Source organism: Malaclemys terrapin, chromosome 1 (genome assembly GCF_027887155.1).
Source record: "Malaclemys terrapin pileata isolate rMalTer1 chromosome 1, rMalTer1.hap1, whole genome shotgun sequence".
NCBI classification, from domain to species: domain Eukaryota; kingdom Metazoa; phylum Chordata; order Testudines; family Emydidae; genus Malaclemys; species Malaclemys terrapin.
Window position 1 is genome coordinate 308,093,888 of NC_071505.1, and position 6,091 is coordinate 308,099,978.

Sequence of the window (6,091 nt, forward strand, 5' to 3'; positions counted from 1 at the left end):
GGTCTTTCACATAAGAAGATTTGAGGTACCATAGCTGAATGTTTAAGATTATTCTTACACACTTTAGCTTCTCCATTGTTAGTGTGTACCCAATTTTAGATGCTATAAAACAGAAACAAGTGTTGCAATTAAAATGTTTTATATTCTGAGCCCTAGTTAGTAAAAATCCATCAGCAAAGGTTTCTTTCTTATTTATTATGCAGCCCTCAGAGAGCTCATGCTATATTGAATAACCCTGGTTGTCACCTTAGTTTCCTACTCATGCATATAAACACATTCTGTCTGTCTTCCTATGCCTTGGTCAGTCTGTTACTTCATGTATTAGCCATCTTGGATTCTAATCTGATCTTGCAGTTAGCATTGTTTAATCTACTGACAAAGTCATTCAGTTCATTGTTAAACTTTAAATTTTAAGGCCATTCTACTCATATACAGAAATGGATATCTCTATATAGAGACTTTTAAAATCAGCTGGCCTTCCAGGAGTAATTTTTTTTGTTGGTGAAAAGACAGGTTGAGTAGGGTTACCATTCGTCCGGATTTACCCGGACATGTCCTCCTTTTTGTGCTAAAAATAGCGTCCGAGGGGAATTTGTAAATAACTCAAAATGTTATTTACAAATAGGAGATGGGATGGGATGTCCGGGATTTCCCCCCTCCCCCGGCAGAGCAGAGCGAGCGGCTGGGAGGGCTGCAGGGAAGTCACGGGCTGGATTCCGGAGCAGCTGTAGAGGAGCCGGATCCGCCCTGCATTCTGAGCCGGCAGCTCTCCCCTGCAGCCCGGCTCCGGCAGCACTGTGCAGGGCCAGGGACCGGGTTTTGTTGTGCTGGGGAGCGCAGCCACGTGTCCGGCTCGCACAGAGCCCAACACCCTGTTCTGAGCAGCAGGGTAAGGGGGCCAGGGGGCAGGAGAAGGGGCAGGGAGGTTCTGGAGGGGGCAGTCAAGAAACGGGGGGGGGGTCGGGAGTTCAGGGGGGGCTTTTTGGGGGGAGTGGAGAAAGTTTTGGGCAGTCAGGGTACAGGTAGGGGCTAGGGTCCTGGGGGGCAGTTGGGGGGGGTCTTAGGAGGGGGCAGTTAGGGGACAAGGAACAGGGAGTCTTAGGTAGGGGGTGAGGTTCTGGAGGGCAGTTAGGAGCAGGGGTCCCAGGAGGGGGCAGTCAGGGGACAAGGAGCGGGGTGGGTGGGGGGTTGGGAGTTCTGGGGGGGAGCTGTCAGGGGGCAGGAGTGGGGAGAGGGATTGGAGCAGTCAGGGGACAGGGAGCAGAGGGGTTTAGATGGGTGGGGAGTGGTTGGATGGGGCGTGGGAGTCCCAGGGGTCTGTCTGGGGGTGGGGGTGTGGATAAGGGTTGGGGCAGTCAGGGGACAAGAGGCAGGGAGGCTTAGGTAGGGAGTGGAGTCCTGGGGGGCAGTTAGGGGCAGGGGTCCCAGGAGGGGGCAGTCAGGGGACAAGGAACGGGGGGAGGGTTGGGGGTTCTGGGGGGCGGGAAGTGGGAGGGGCTAGGGCGGGGCTCCTCCCGTCCTCTTTTTTGCTTGCTGAAATATGGTAACCCTAAGGTTGAGTGTATAACTCATCTTCAAAAGAGGACACAGATTCTGAGTGTTTAAATTCATCCTCTTCTGGTAGCTTGGTTTTATTGGTAACTCAAAAATAATAGCACAGCATAAACCTCAGCCTAAACTTCCTTGCAGAGCTTGGCTGTTTCTCCAATTGATTTTCTCCAGTATTTGCACTGTCCTAGTTTCCAGAGAGCCCTTCTCACATCCCTTATATGCAGGGCAAGCTGTACCTGCCACTATCTCAATAGCAATCAGTCAACATATCCATGCATGGTTCTAACTTCTACTAACAAGGTGAGGCAAAAGAAAACCCTAATATAGGAGGGATGATGGGAAATCATTAGTATAAATGTTCCTTTCTTGTCCTATCCCAATAATGCAATATTTCTAGAAGTGGTGTCTCACAAAGCTTTGGGGGAATTACTGAGCTGGTCTCTGAGAGGCTCTTTGTATTAGCCAGTTGTCCACAGAGGGAAAACATTGGAAAATCTGTGGAGTAATAGGTTGTTCTGATCTGAAAAATGTGTTCTGAATCAAAAGACTTCCAATAAGTCTGCCCCTGCTGTGGGGGACCAGGGTTTGGTTTCTACCCAGTCCCTCTCTCTCTGGAGTTTTGAAGCACTTAACCCCTAAGGGAAGGGCATTCCTCTTGTTATACCACAGTGATTGGTTTAGTTGATTAGGCATCACTGTTCACAGACTCCAAAGTGCATCCCATTCTGTTGTCTCTGGACTGAAGAATTGTGGCTGTCACATAGGGCCTCAAAGTGTGAAGGAAATGACAAAACTCAGCATTCCCTCAGGTCAGGCTTAGGTTCTTGTGTTTGATATTTGACTGGGACTTGGGAGACCTGAATTCGGTTCCTAGCTCTGCCACTGATTTCCTGCATGACTTCAGCTGAGTCATTAACCTCTCTATGCCTCTGTTCAGGGATGATAATAATACTTCCTCCTTTTTCTCACCCATGGTCTGCCTTACCTGTTTAAATTATAAACTTTTGGGGGCATGATTTGTCTCCTGCGTGCGTGTACAGTGACTAGCACCACATGAGGCCCAGATCTTGGTTGGGACTTCAAGGTGTACAAATAATACATTTATATTATTATTATTTTATTTGTTTATTATAGAAGTTCCCAGAAGATAGCAAAGAAACTTACTTTTTCTTTTTACTTGCCAAGAATAGTATTTGTTTAATTAAAACCTTCTTTCTGTTCTGCACACCACCAGTGTATTTGAAGCAACATCTGTGAATAGTTAACAGGAGATTTAAAAAAATACTGTAGGAACTGAAACAGTAGGGTGAATACAAAAGGGGAGAGAGTAATAGAGGTAGGACAGATCTGGAAAAGATGAGATGAGACTAATTGTGTCTCTATTTGCTTACATGAGATTAGTTTATATACCGGTATGCCATTGATTAAGGAACAAAATCCTTTACATTAAAAAGCTTCATACTGCCAGGTGAGTACAAGCTCTGGCGGGACCTTCCTCTATATGAAATATTAAAAGGGGAAAATATTTTTCTGGCAGGTGACAGCAGGAGAAATTGTCCCTCTCCCAGTGCCTAAGGTAATTTCGGTGGTATTTCAATGAACTGATCCAGCACAACTCAGCATAGAACTTTTCACTTTCTGAATGTTAAAGGGGAATTGTGTTTCCCTACAGTCTGATAAAGAAAGCTTGACAAATATTTAGGGCCTGATTCCCCAACCCTTATGTTGAGTAGCACTTGAGGGTGCCATTGAACTCAGTGTGTTTAAGAATTGTGACAGACTGACAATATCCTAAAGAAACCTTATGGAATTAACATAAACTTAATTGAATTAAGCTAAACCTTACTGAATTAGGGTTAATACCTTTGGGTACATTGTATTAAAAATACAATTGTGTATATGGTGTTGCACTATATGTACCTTCTCTAGTTGGGAGGTGATGAACTTCCTTCCTTATCAGCCTTTGAAGCATCCCCTGGGGAGATATGCATATACTAGCTCAAACTGGATTCTCCAGAGACGAACAAAGAAAAGATTTGTGGATAAAAAGTCTGGGTTTAAGATGACTCAGGGCCTTTTTCCTGATCCAGCAAACAGATGGGATTCCTAGTCCACAGAAGGCCAGGCCCCAATCCTTAGGAGAGGATTGGGCCTACTGAGGCCTCATAAGATTGTGTGGTTATTCTCAGCTGAAGCTGTGATGAACTTGTAACTGCAAAGAAACCCCTAGGATGGGATGATAATTAATAAGCTTATTAGCAGGCATGTAGGTTTTTAATGTTTTCTCTGTAATGCTTTTTACCTTAAGAATAAAGTAGGCTTGTTTAGAAAGATTTGTATTGTAACTTATATTTCAGTTATCCGTCTCTGCAGAGAAAGCAGCAGGTGTCCTTGCAGCAGGTGCCCAGCAATCTGTCTGGGCTGGAAAACACACAGTGAAGGCAGGGAACTGTGCAGCCTGGGAATGGCCCGTAGAGAGAGGTGGGTCTCCACCCAAAAGTGGTAACAGTGGGGACCTGGAAGCCTGAGATTGGGTGCCCTTGCTGGACCACAAAGGGGACATACAGGTGCAGTTGCCCTGACCTGTCCAGAACTACTAAGCATCAATAAGAATTTCAGAATTGGGCCTTCAATGAATTTCCAAACAAAAACCAAGATGAAGGTTGAAAGTAAATGACAGTAACTTGCGGAATACATTATAGGAATGTTTCCAAAACCAAGTGTTAGAAACCAAAAACTTCAGTGTTAAAGTTAAATTGAAAATAAATCAAATCATTTTGAGGTGTGGAAATGCACCATTAGGACACCCAGATAACCTTTAACTTTGCTCTTCAGTGACACCATGCAATAACCATCTGTTTATGATTAAGATGTTTTAGGGTCTGTGGTTCCAGATTAGATTGATCTGCTTTGTAAAGATGCATTCATCCCCTCCCCCCACTCCTCCTCTTCCTCCTCCTCCTTCATTGTATCACTAACAGCAGGAAGTAATACAATGTGCGCCTTCTTTGAAACTGGCCACCACCTCTCATTGTTTCCAATGAACATGAAACCAGTGGCCATTTTTTAAGAGCAGCCTGTGGCCTGCATCCCCTTGAGAACAATGGAAGATACACACCACTCTCTCAAAATGGCCACTTAACTGTGGGTCAATTGTGACCCCAATTAACTGAGAATGATGGGTGGTATCAGCCATTTTGAAAGCCTGCAATTTTACAGGGTATTCTATGTTGTAGATATATTATTCATCAGATGCTGCTGATGGAGAAACTTTCAGTTATGAAGAGTAACTAGGAAAAATTGTCTGTAATCCTAATAGGAAAAAAAAAACGCAAAACCCCCCGCCCTTCATGTAGCCTCTGCACAAGATTTCACTATAGGGGAATTCGGAAGCATCTGTGGTGTTCTATTACAAAGTTAATTCAGAATTCCAGACAAAGGAACAAAGGGCTTGACATTGGGTACTAAATTCTGCAATTGGCCAATTTTAAAATTAATTTTAACTAATAAACTAATTAGCAGATTTACTTGTAATTTCTCAGAAAACTCATTTGGCTCAAAGATTAAATGTTGTAATTTTAGGGATGATGCTCTTTAGTTTTCATACATAATCAACTGATCAAATCCCTGCTTTCAGTGCAAAACTCAACTCACCCTTAACTATGGAACCATGAAAATGTCAATAATAATAATAATTAATTTTAAAGTGCCATGGAATGAGAGCCTAAAATTTGACCCATTACTTTTTTTGTAAAGACCATATAATTCTTCACATACATTTTCCCCTCAAATTCTTCACCATAATTTTTTATTTTTAAAAGATCAATGGCATTAGCCTGACACTGCAGTCCTGCTCCAACAAATCACTCCCTTATGTGTGTGCAGTAGAAATGCTGGCTTGGTGGATATCAGTATGTTAACAAATATGATGCCAGCTTCTCAGCTGGCATAGATCAGTGTGACTTCATTGCTTTCAGTGAAGACATGTCAGTTTACACCTACTGAGACATTGACCCTTCATGTTCAAGCCTTGGGGGTTATTATAAACGTATGTGAGGAAAAGAACACTATCTGAAAAAGCTAAGAAAAAAACCAACAGCATCCTTTTAAGAAAATACATATGGAAGAAAGAAGAAGGGGGAAGAGATGTGATTATTATTTACATTGAGAAAGATCAACTTGGCTCTGATGTGAAGTGCCTCCTATATTTATTATATTGCCTTAATCCACTGCACTGTTTGCTACAGCTTAGATCTGGCTGTGAGGTTGGAGAGCTCCCCCACCACCATCCTCCCCCACCCAGTACTGTCATTTTTATCCTTCCCTTCATCAATGCATTGATTCTCTCTATATATATTAGAATACAGGTTGTTTGTCTCACAGGTAGATGATGGCAGATGAAATATATTTGAATTGTGTAAACTAGATACCATTGGTAACTAGTAAGTAGGGTGATATTTCCTGGATCTCTGTTTACAGAATTATGGCTGGGTGGTAATGATGTCAGTATCCTTAAAAGACCTTTATAGGGATTTCTGTT